The sequence below is a fragment of the Molossus molossus genome, unplaced genomic scaffold (genome assembly GCF_014108415.1).
Source record: "Molossus molossus isolate mMolMol1 unplaced genomic scaffold, mMolMol1.p scaffold_m16_p_14, whole genome shotgun sequence".
Classification (NCBI taxonomy): Eukaryota; Metazoa; Chordata; class Mammalia; order Chiroptera; family Molossidae; genus Molossus; species Molossus molossus.
This window is the reverse complement of record NW_023425349.1, coordinates 17,048,410-17,061,771: the sequence shown is the minus strand read 5'-3', so window position 1 is coordinate 17,061,771 and position 13,362 is coordinate 17,048,410.

The window sequence follows — 13,362 nt, the reverse complement described above, 5'->3', positions numbered from 1 at the left end:
TATTTTTGTGCTTCCTAAAGAAAACTGTTTATTCTGCAGAGTAGGTAGACTCAAGCCTAAGGATCCCCCTAGCAGGAGACAGAGTGGGAGTTTAGAAACACTGTTCGTTTCTGTACGTTGTGGTAGGTCCAGGAAGGGAGGCACCGTCCCCTTGAGGCGTAGTCGTTGTTGGGAAGTGTTTGGTCTGTGTGTTGGGTGGCAGTCCGTGTTCACAGGGCGTGGGAGGGCTTGCCGTTGGTTGGACCGAATAGTGAGGGGCCAGGTCCAGCCGTGCTGCTCACATGATGAAATCTGTCTCTACCAGGGGCGCACCAGGCTCTGTGAACACTGCGCTTCCACCCACACCACACCATCCGCTTTTCGAAAAAAGCTGCTACATGACCAGACAGGTCATTCCCGTGGTTTCTGAGACACAAAACAAAATTAACCGAGCAAAAAATAATAATAAAAAACAACAACAAACAAACAATAAAAACTAAATAGCACATGAATAAGAGCTAAATCCATTGCTGTTTTGCCAAATTCCTACCAGCTGTGTGATCGGTAAAGGAAATACCTAGCAGCCAAGACGGGATTTATGTCCCCAGAATAAGAACCTAGAAACGCTCGACTCCGGGCAGCAGTTTGCTTAGTGATCTTGAACAAGTCATCAGATCGCCTCTCCATTTGCCTCAGTTTCTCCAGCTGCAAAATGGGGATAATACTACTTAACCTACCTCACAGTGGGAGGCCAGGGGCTCGGGAGGCCCTGAGGTTTTACATGGGCTGTGGCCTCCTGCAGGCGCCAGGGCTGCAGGGGGTCCATGGGCTCCCTGTCGAGAGGGCACAGGCCTGTTGGCCTCGTAGGGAAGACAGCAGGTGCGCACATGACATTCCAAGGGATAAAGCCGCAGTTCCTGACAGTCCGTGTTGAGAGAGAGGTTTGTGTTGGGGAATATTTCACTCTTAGGTAAATTGGATTTTCTCCCCTTATCCTGGCCTTGACCAGTTCCCTAATCTGATTCAAAGCCAATTACTTCCTGCAAAGTAAAAGCCCATTCACTGTCGTCTGTTCAGTACTTCCAGGCCATCTCCAACTTCACAGAGGAGGGGCGTCCCTCCCACCGCTTCTGCCGAGGGTTTCGTTAGAAGACCTGGCTTTCTGAGTGCAGACCCCTCGGGGCTTCTCACTCTAGACACCAGCAGCCAGTGAGGAGGGTTTTGAACAATTACCGGGTTGCTTTTTTGAGTCTCTATAATCAATAACCTGTCCGCAGATACCTATCTATATAAAGATATTATATATAAATATAAATTTACATATATATGCACATGTATATATAGTTGTACATATATGTGTGTATATATATACTTAAATGTAATATTTACAAAATAAAACTGTGATCTCGTCTAGAGAAAATGTATTCATATTACAAACTACTCTTCCATATTTATGTACCATATTATACCTTTTTATTATTGTTATAATTACTATGGGTATTTCTAATTATTCGGATGTTGAAATCTGTTCGGCACCTTCTGGAAACTACCAAAAAATAATAATAATAACTCTCCATTGAAATGCTTAAAAATCTTTACTCATGAGAATTCTACTGGCCTACTATGAAAATGAAAAAGAAAAAGAAAAAAAAAAAAAAACAATCTAAACACCAAAACCAAAACACGATTCCAATCCCTTTTCTGTACCTCACGCGTATACATTTGCTGCTCCTATTTTGGGTTTTATTTTCCTGTTTATGTGTTTTTATGGATCTAAGTTAAGTCTTTTAGCAATATATAAAAAAAATGTAAATAGTAAACTTTATTTATTAAGAATGTCATCTTTTTTAATTTATATTTACACAATTGTTCATCTAATTTATTTTTTTCTATACAGTTTTAAATACTCAGACATATTTTGCTGTTCATGGTATTTTTATCCTGTTCTCATGGATTCGTTTTTTCCATACTGTTTTCTCTGGTCTCAATTACAGGTTGGATCTCACACACAAAAAAATTAATGTCAAAGACAGAAATATTTTGCCACTGTTGATTACTATACCTTAAAGTTCTATATTATGAAAATATATAATAGCTTGTATGCTTCAGGACGTAGTGGTGTGTGTTTTGTCTGCTGTGCAAATCTGACAGACTCTCTCATCTATACACACTCATAAGGAAGAAAACCCCAGGGCCTAGAATGAAATCAATGGCAGGTTGAATCCAGCACGCACCCGCTTTTCTGCACAGTTTCAGGAGAGCACCTCCATTTTGCATGTGCAAACCTGGGACACATTCTCACATCTTAAAAGAAAGTTTAGTTTTCAGGGAGCTCAGTAGGTGTCACCTGTAGCCACGCCAGCCCCTTCCACAGTCTTCTTCCAGCATGTTCATTATTTTCATTTTTCCCCTTCATCATGGAACACTCAGTCATCCAGTTCACCAAGGGAACCTGCTGCTGACACTGAGGTTTTGCTGTTTTGAAGCTGCCTAATGGATCTCTTTTTTAAAAATCTTATTACTATCTTAGTAGCTCTGTGATCTTTGGAAAGTTATCTAGTTGCTTTAAGAATTAGTTTCCAGCTGGACAGTTTTACTCAGTGGTTAGAGCATTGGCCTGTGGACCGAAGGGTCATGAGTTCGATTCCCAGTCAAGGGCACATACTTGGGTTGCAAGTTCGATCCCAGGCCCTGGTGGGAGTCGCACAGGCGGCAACTGATCAATGTCTCTCTCCTTCTCATCGATGTTTCTCTCTCTCCCTCCTTCCCTTCCACTCTATCTAGAAATCAATGGAAAAATATCCCTGGGTGAGGATTAACAAAAACAAAAAACAAAAAGAATTAGTTTGCCCATCTGTAAAATGGAAATAATAAAAGTACCCATGTCATAAAGTTGTTGCTAGAATAAGATAAATATGTGGAGCTTTTAGAACTGTGACAGGCTGCTCAGGACAAGTATTAATAATACACTAATTTTTTCTGACATCTGCTTGTGTTTTATGAGAATAAGAACAAGATGCACTAAAGCACTCACTCGTACAGGCGTTGCCATGGAGTGAAGGTCCTGGTACCGGTGGCTGGCAGTACAACCACAGGACAGGTCAAATATGCAATACTAGAAATGTTGAATTCTGCACAAAAGGGCAGCTTGGGGATATCAGTGTGAATTACACAAAAGGGCATGGAGTAGGGAAGTCAAGAACTACCCATAGCAGGTGCTGTGCCCTCTTTACAAACAGAACCCACTGAGAGACATGAGGGAGGACACCAAATGAAGTAATAAAATAAGCCCGGCTAGTGTGGCTCAGTGGTTGAGCGTCAACCCACGTACTAGGAGGTTGTTGGTTCGATTCCCAGTCAGGGCACATGCTTAGGTTGTGGGCCTGATCCCCAGTGGAGAAAATGCAGGAGGCAGCCAATCAATGTTCTCTCTCTCAATGTTTCTATCTCTCTCTCCCTCTCCCTTCCTCTCTCTTTAAAAAAAAAAAAAAATCATTACAGAAAAAAAAAATTTAATAATAAAATAAAGGTCACTTCAAAAATTTGCCAGATAACGGATTATTTCCCAAGTAAGATAAATGATTAAAGTTTTATTTCGTTCTATTGAATTCACTGTGACGACTGAAATTCAATGGAAAGAATAGCTTCATGAAAAGAGGTAAATATTTCTCTAATAGAAAGATTAACTGAGAAAGTCTTAATATGACTTTTTGTACTCCTTGGTTTTGTCTGCAGAGAAAGGAAGTTGTGGGGCAAAGAGATTTCTCTTGGAAGTGTCCTTTCAGCACGTGCACACACATGCACACACGCTCACATGCACACACGCAGTGATGGAGAAGTTCACCGGGCTTTAGCTGCTTCACTTGTCAAATGGTAAAATGGCTTCTCACTTTAAAACAGGCAGAAACATTCAGCATCTAGATCTATGTATATTTGTCATCCAAGCTTCAGAGTTTGTCTAACCATAAAAATGGTTTTAAAGTCTTTCTGCAAAATAAAAAAGCTAGGGGCAGCATTCCATCACACAACACTGCACTGGAAATCCGGTTCTTAGATGCCGGCGATGAGAAGCCAGGACCACGGCACAGCCTGTCTGCCCAGCAGCCCTGCAGGGGCCTCGCTTCCCTGAGTGAATGTTCGGAATTGGGGGAACCAGATTCAAGAACCATCTGCCCCTGTGACCTGGGGCAAGCCTATCTCTTCTAAGAGAGGAGGAGTCCACAGTGTGAAAAAGGCAGGTGGTATGTTTAGCAAATGGGACCAACCGGGGCAGCATCCTAAGTAAGAGAAAATAAACAAACCCGGCACTCTCGAGACACCGAACACAAGGCCGGTGCTCTCGGAAAGTACACAGAGGAGGTACCCGCGGACCAGCGAGGGATGGGAGGTTCCCATGGGCCCAAGCCGTGCTGAGAGGAGTCAGGCGTGCTCTTAACAGCAATAGGGAGCTGTTGAGTGATTCTTCCAGAAACGACTTGACATGCTCAGACTGGTGGTGGGGAAAGGTCCCTTTGGGGGGCAGTGTGAAGGAGAACACGGGAGGGGGGAGCGGAGGGAAGGCGTGAGAGGACGTGGTGTGGTCCCGGAAAGAAACGATGGCCATGTGGACGAGAGTGGGACTTGTGGGCGGGCAGAGGGCTTTCCCATCTAGTAAATGGTGAGGATCGGCCAAAATGATCTGTTTTGTGTCACACTCAGTGATTCTGGAATCTCCTTGGTCACCACTGCCAGTGACTGATGTTAGATGTCTCTCTGTTAACTCGGAGACTTTATGTTTAGAGACATTTTGGGTTTACAGAAAAATTGAGCAGAAAGTAGGGTTCTAACTAGATTTCCTTTTAAACAATAAAATATGGGGAGGGGGACATCTAGCTGTTTGCTGAGATGAGCGCTCAGGAAAAGAGAGAAACATAATTGTTTTTATCATGTGTATAATGTCAAGTAATATTCCTGCTGACCCCTCTGTGGTCCTTCGATGAGAGAGGAAATCTTTGGGGAAGGGGTCAGCAAGGGGCCAGAGGGTGTCCGGGAGCCTAGTTATTTATATGCTGCATAGCTTTCTCTACCTGCATGACTTTCAGTAGCCTTCTTTATGAAACGGGATTCATCATGTCTGTCCTAAATGGGCCTAAAACACTATTATTTCAACACTCCGGGGACAGCGATTATTTCAACTTAATCTCGACCCAGACTGACTGGTAGCGACGGCAGAGCTGGACTGAGAACGGCTTTCACGTGTGCCAGGCCCCAGGGAAGGGCGTGTGCCCTTGCACGGCTCAGCCCCCCGAACTGTGGGCACGCGGAGCTGCCTGCGGCGCAAATGCAACCAGCGGCAGCAGCCGTACACATGTTCCACTTGCTTTTCAGAGTTTGGTGCAATCTCTTTATTTGTCAGATGATGAGTTGAAGTTTGTGTTGAGGAGGAGATTCTCTGGGGCTCCACGTCCTGCTGGCCACAGAACCCCGCGTGTGCCTCCCTGAGCAGTCCTCGCTCTCCTTGCCCAGGGTTAGATATTTAATCATCCTCGTGCTATCCTGATCCTCTTGGACCAGTTACCCATCTGCACCACGACCACTGCAAAGTGAGCCTTTTGGTCAAAGGTTGCGAAATCCTGGTTCTTGGGCTGGCGCTGGTCTTGCCACAAACCCAGGCACTGGGCACTTCTGTAAGTACCCTGCATTCTGTCTGACCAGCTGAGGCAGGAAAGACAGCCCTGATCATCATCTAAGAAACATTTCTATGATGGATAGTCTGGACGGCTCTGGACACAAAGGTAGAGTTTACCTGCGGTAAGGAGAAGTGGGTGTTTGAAACAGTCCAAGTCACCGGGAGAGCTGCTGGGCTGGACAGCATCATTCCTGTCGTCTTTGGAAAGAATCAGTATCTAATGGTGACGATAAACATGCCCTAAGACCCAGAAAGCCCCTTTCTGGAAGTACCCCCATCCGAAATGGATACAGATGTTCACCAAAAGACAGTTTCTACAATGTCTATAGCAGCACTATCTGTGATAGCCCAAAGTTGAAAACGCCCTTCAACAGTGTCATGAGCAAATACATGGTATATATTAATGCATCAAAATGCTATACAGTAACAAGAACAAATGACCTGCAACTTTATGCAACAATATGAATGAATCCCACAAAAATCATGTTGAACAGAGAAAAGCAAACCACACACACAAAAAATGCATACCATGTGATTTTCATGTTATATAGTACAAAAATAAGCAAACACCACTAATGGTGCTGAGAAAACTGGATCTCCACAAGCAAAAGAATCAAGTTGGACCCCTACCTCACACCATATACTCAAATTAACTCAAAATGGGTCAATGACCTAAAAACACAAGGTAAAAACCATATAATTCTTAGAATAAAACATAAGAATAAATCTTCACCACCTTGATTTTTGTAATGGGTTCTTAGACACCAAAAGAAGAGCAACCGCAACAAAATTCAGATTTCATCAAAATTCAAAACTCTCTGGTGTCGAAGGGCATGGTCAAGAAACAGAAGTGAATATTTCCCAATCATTTATGGAGAATATATAAAGAACTATTACAAAACACAAAGGAATCCAATTAAAAATGGGCAGATAATGTGAATAGATATTTTTCTAAAGATTAAAGACAGAAGATGGATATAATTTTTTTTTAATGGGAAATAACAAGTGTTTGTGAAGATGTGAAGAAAATGCAACCGTTGTCCATTGTTGGTGGGCATAAACACAGAATTACCATGTAATTCCATAATTCCACTCCAAGATAAATACCCAAAATAATTGAAAACAGATATTCAAGCAAGTACAAATTCACACATGTTGAAGCAGCACTAGTCACAATAGCTAGAAGGTGAAATGGCCCCAGTGCCCACCAACAGATGATTGGATGAACTGAGGTATACTCACACAGAGGGATGTCATTCAGTCATAAAAAAGAAAAAGTATTGGTATAAACAGCAAAGTTCATAGACCTCCAAAACATTATGCTATGTGAAAGAAGCCAGACATAAAAGGTTATATATCATATGATTCTGTTTATATGAAATATCCGGAATAAATCCATACAAACAGAATACAGATTGGTGGGGGCCAGGGACTTGGGGAAGGGCAAATGAGGAGAAGCTGATTACTAGGTCAGGGTTTACTACGGTGTAAGGGAATTGTTTTGAAACTAGATAAAAGTGGTGTTTGCACAAAACTGTGACTATATTAAATGCCCCTGAATTGTTCACTTAAAAATTAATTAATTGTGTTATGTGAATTTCACCCAAATGATTTTTATAAACAGACTGGGATAGACCCACAGTGAATAGCAAAATAACAATAGTAGTAGTAATAATAATAATAATAATAATAATAAAGAGAAGAAGGAGGAGAAGCAGGGAATTTCCATGCGGACAGAAACAGGGCAGTGGACCTTCAGAGAGACAGACAGGTTGTCAATGGAAGAGGATGCTGGTAATATCCTATTTCTTCTTTTTAAAGACAGTGAGAGGAAGGGAGAGGGAGAGATAGAAACATCGATGAGCGAGAACACTGATTGGCTGCCTCCTGCATGCCCCCCACTGGGGATCGGGCCCACCACCTGGGCATGTGCCCTGACCGGGAACTGAACCTGTGACCTCTTGGTGCAGGGTCCATGCTCAACCACTGAGCCACACTGGCCAGGCAGGTAACAACCTATTTCTTGATTTAAGTTCTGGTTACATAAGTCTGATCAGTTTATGAAAATTCATCAAGCACTTATCGTAAGTGTAGATACTCTTCTGTATGTATATTCAATGCCAATATAAAAGCTTTTAAAAGAGTCATTGGCAAAAAAGAAAAGCTCCATTGGAAAGAGGACACTTTCTTAGAGCAACTGAAAGTGGAGTAAGACCCCACTTTGATTCAACAGAGAAAACTGGCACCTGAGTGTCCCCCCCAAATTAGCAATAATTCTTCACAATATAACAAAGCTTGGCCGTACGACGGGTGGGGAGGGGAAGCCGTGTGTGCTCGTATTGTGGAAGAATAAACAGGATTCCAGGTTCCAGTTTTGCTGGCTTGGTCTACGGCACCGTGACCACGGACAGCCCACTTCACCTCCGAGCCTCGAGGCCGCATCTGGGCACCGGGGCCGTGATGGCCGAGAGGCGATGCAGTGTGCTGGCCGGTCTACGGCACCGTGACCACGGACAGCCCACTTCACCTCCGAGCCTCGAGGCCGCATCTGGGCACCGGGGCCGTGATGGCCAAGAGGCGATGCAGTGTGCTGGCCGGTTTATTGCTCTCAAGCTGAGCACCCAGGTGGCCCCACAGGAAATGCCCCAGAGAAGTAGGTGAAGAAGAAGACAAAAGAATGAGACTCATTCCCTGGGAACCTCATCCAACCCTAAACAGAGCTAGGACAGTTTTTAATCTGCTTTACCCAATAAGCCACCATGACATAATAATGCCCATTTTGATGCCTGCCTTTTCCTTCCCTGGGACTCCTATTTCTAGGCGGTCGTTCCAGATGGGATCGGGTCAGCCAGAGATCCCAGACACGCTGGCGATGGAATCCATCCTTAAAGCGCAATGGTATTGATCAGGGGCCATACTTTGAGAACCACAGATGCTGGTCCCTCAGCCACCCATGTGCTCACACTAGTCTGCTAGGCAATAGGCATTCTAAATGGATAAAGTAAACGCTGTAGGGCCCCTGCCCTCAGGGAGCTCCCTGTCTCTTGGTAAAGACACAACAGAGTGAACACATCCTTGAATTGCAATGTCAAAGGCCAAGCAGAGGGACTCGGGCTTGAGGACCAATACTCTCTATGCAAATGGGATTCTAAACGAAAGGAAGTCAGCCAGATCCAGCAGGGAGAGCCGAATGCTCCAGGCAGAGGGAACGGCCCACCGGAGAATGCGTAGCAGAACGCACTGTGACAAGTTCAGAGAACCGCGAGCAGTCAGGTAGGGTCAGAACATTGCCTGCACAGGAACCATCACAGGAAATGGAGCTGGAGAAGAACCCGGAAGGCTTCTTGGAGGAGGCAGCACTTTGCGATGAGCCCTGAGGAGAACAGGCTTTAGAAAACAGAAGGAAGGGTAGTTGGCTGAGGAAGCTTCAGGCCCAAGGACTTGGAGGGCTCTATATCATGTCCCGCGTTTCCTCTTCCTCCTTCCAAAGTATGAAGGAGCAAAAGGAAGGTATCCTTTGATGAGTGTGTCCGGAAGGTGGGGTCCTCCTCTGTAGCTCCCACCCGGGGCCTGTCTGGGCTTTGCACCGAAAAGGAGCAGCTCATTGTCCTAGACACCCTTGCATCCCAGAGAACACATTCCCTTCCAGGATTACAAACACATCAATGTAACACAGACCACATGTCAGAAGGGAAGTGACCAGATGTCCCATTTTCTCCAGTCCCCGAAACACAGATACGATGTGTCTATCCATCCACTCATCCGTGGGCATACGCACACACACACACACACACCCTCTGGTCCAGCACAGACCAGGAAGGTGCAATTCCCAAGGACCAATTTCGAAACCTCTTTCCAAGGATCCAGAGAGAACTTAGTTTCCAGACATTGGTGCACGGTCCAAGGCCTAAACCCAAACCTTGATATTTCTCTTCCACTAAGGGAATGGCTTTCCGTCGGGTTGTTACACATTTGACTCCATGTTGATGTTTTAAAAATATTTTCCATGCAGCTCCCTGCCAAATGCTTCCATCTCAGACATCTGCAGTTCTCCTGGAACTCGTGCTAACACATCCAAAGTCTCAGCTGTGGAGACTCCATTCACCTGTACATTGACGTCGTCATCAGAACCGGAAATCTGTAAACAGGCTCAGGTCTCAGGAACACAGCGGCCCAGGTTTCAGCTGACCTACACCTTCACTGCAGATTCTGCCCACCTCGCTAGACTCAGCTTTTGCTGCGGATTCCCCACACCACCCCCCACCCCCTCACGCATGCTCCAGGCCAGCGGAGCATTCCGTGTCCTCTGGGGTCTGGGCTTTGAAGTCAGGGTCTGCCCTTCACCCGGACACCCTCCCATAACTTTGCATAGCTCATTCCTTAGGACATAGCTTAGATGAGCACATGAATAATTATTATTACAGCGTACATTGATTGTAGGCTCGCTACAGTCCTGACATGAAACAAAGTACTTTGTAGGCACTTATTGAATATACACAATAACTCACTGAAATAGATGAGTTATCAATATTCTCATTTTATTAATGAGGGAACTGAGGCATGGACTTTTCAAGAAATGTCCCAAGAGCATATGCCTAACACGGGGTGAAATCTGAATTTGAACCCAGTCAATCTGATCTGAGTCCCCACACATAACCAGGCTTGGTGATGCCCTCGAAGCCTTTGACAGGCCTGTGAGTTCCAGCCAGCCCCGATTTCTTCCAAAATTGCCTTAACCATCCCGCGCTCATTGTCCGTTTGCTTCTTCCATTCCTCAGAAACACACAGAAGTCGCTTTGCATGGAGCCGGAGTCCCCAGGCTCGTAGTAGGTCTTCTGTGGTGGTTTGACGAAGATATGAATACATTTGGACAGAGTCTGAGTTAAGTACCGGTCACGAAGAAAACACATGCTGATCCAATTAGTGATATGAACTCCAGGCTGTAACTAAACCAATTATAGGAAGAAAAAGTTTTGGTGAAGTCTACCAACATAAAAATCGTATGTCAATTGCCAATCTTTCTCATGTATTCATCAAAGAAGGAGCCCCAAAGACCTCCGATGCATAACCAAGATGAGCATGTGGTTAAAGATAGAAAAATCTGATTTAAAAAAAAAATCAGTAATTCAACACTTAGCACAACCCCCTGGCCTGTGTTGGGAGAAACAAAGTCAGGAGTAGTTCGTTCATTCATTCAATACGTATCTAATAAGTGCCCAACATGTACCATGTGCTGTTTCTGGGGCTGGAGACAGAATGGTCACCATTCTCAAGGCACTTATAGCCGAAGGTAATGGGTGGGGGGTAAGACTCCTCTCCCTCAACTCTGTGCCCCCCGAGCGCCAGGCTCACTGCAGTCACCCTGCACATGCCCGTGTGAATGAACGAATGTCTCCTACCAGAATCACACTTTTGTCCTGACGCAATGCTACAGGTAGAGACGTCCAGTCAGGAGCCACTCCTGCTTCGAGCCCCAGTTTTGACAGGCAGGCCGGCAGGAGAGCACAGTGAGGAACATAAATTGTGGGGGCAAAGTGCCTGGGCTTGGATCCTGGCTTTGCCACAAGCTCTCTGCGGGGTCCCGGGAAAACTGCTAGCCCCTTGTGTGACTCTCTCTTCTTGTCTGTGAAGTGGGGATAAAAACGCCCATCTTTGTAGAAATACCATGTAGGTTCAACCACCAATACTCTATATGCAAACGGACAGACCGGTGCCTGGCCCAGAGCGAGTGCTTTATAAGTGTCGGTTATCGTCATTATCATTGCCCTTGCTGCTGTCTTCATTCCCCGGGCGAGGACATGTGACCACCTCAGGAGCCGACATGGTCAAACGAGGACAGTGAGACCTGCCCCGCCCACTTTGCGGTGGGAATCAGATTAGAGACATCAGCGAGGGAAGCTCGCAACCTGTGATGTGCTCTCCAGACGGGAGCCATGGTGATGATTGTCTCCCAGATGTGCGGGCTGAGCCATCATGGACACATCTGCAGGGAGCAAACATCTGGAGGCCTGGCATTCCACACCCTCCAGCTTGTGCCGCCCTGTCCCCTCCTGCACAGCCCCCTTCCCACCCAGGGGCAGCTTGCTGGTTCCAGGATTGGAGCAAGAAGAATAACATTCTTCTGTTCTCTGCCCAGCGTGGAAATTCCATCCCCTTGCAGTTTCCATCATGTCAGAGTGCACTGAGGGTCCATTAAGGCTTCTTATGGGAAGAGAGGAGGGTGTGGAGAGGGGGAGGGAATGGGAATCCCTTTCACTGAGAGTTTTACTAGCACCCCCAGATGAAATCTTTCCATTTAGTCACCAAAGCCCTCGGTGGGACACGGTTACTGCTAGAATGCGATCTTTTAAAAATAGGCCCACGGCAAAAGAATGCCTCATTGAATCGAAGCACACATCCACAGCGATTCCTCCCCCAGCCATGTTCCCCTCTCAGCTTGCCTAAGTACAACACTGTCTGGGTTAGTTCTCAAGCCGTCTTAGATTGCAGGCCGAGGCTGCTCTGCACGGAGGTCCCCAAATAAGTCAGTTCCATTCACTGCGCATTTATTTAGCATTAACTACGCACCTGGCACCGTGCCGGGCGCGGGAAGCCCAGAGGCCAATAGAGGCCTCAGTGGTGATCACATGGCCCTCGCAGGGACAGAAGTAGAACCCAGAGCTTCTGACGTGCTTGGTTGGGCCAACATACACACACGAACACAGTAGGTCCTCTCTAGGAATAACGTGAGGGAGAAAACGAGCCCTGTATCTGAGAGGCGAAGGAAGGCTCCCCTCCAAAACCCCAAACACTCCTGGAGTGTGGTTGACTATCCATGCCAGGGTTCATAGTTTGCAAGCAGCAGCGACGTAATACGGCAAAGGGAGAATTTGTCGCAAGCCTTCGGGAGCGCTTGGCCCGCAGGTTGCAAACTGAGAGAAGGGTGGAGGGCGAGATTTGAAGGAGCTAGAAAGCCAGGCTGTTCCAGAGGCGCAGCCGCACGAAGAGCTAACACGTCTCCTCCTGGCTCCACAGCTAAACGCCCCCAGCGGCTCCGTCCCTGTATCGCTCTGCTCCCGAGTCAGAGTCCTGGGAGTGAGACCCCAGCTGGCACCGCAGGTCACATGCCCGGGTCGTGAGAAGACTCATCCGCAGTGGCAGGATTTCCACCAACACCTTCCCCAGTGGGTTCTCCACCCTCTCCTTCCGGGAAATGAAGGTGTTGCTGAGCTGCCCCTCCACCCCCAGATGACACTGTAACTGCCTAACAGTGTAGGCAGAAGAACAGAAAGGGCGAGAGCGTGCGTGCTCGTGCGGAAGGAAGAGCGACGGTAGGGAGGTCTAGAGAGGTAAGCGGCGGGTGGGGACTGTCCAGCAACTTGGCAGGACTTAAGTATAAGGCGTGAGACGGAAGGTGACCAGGTGTGAACAGGGACACAACATGGGCACTGTGCACAGTTGACAACATGTGCACAGTCTACACTGTGCAGTGACTGCAATAACGACGCTTTGGGATCCCGTGACGCCCTTACCCTTGCCTGTGCCACTGCGCTGTGCTTCTGCCCAGCGTCACAGGCTGCAGTGCACTCTGTGACGGTCACATCCCACCGACACGGAGACGGACACATGAAACAAGTCCAAATACCACTAACCCATAGAGATGTGCAGGACAAGCCCCGAGCTCGGCCCATCCCCAACTGGAAGCTTCACTTCGGACTTGAAAGGAACGAGGACAA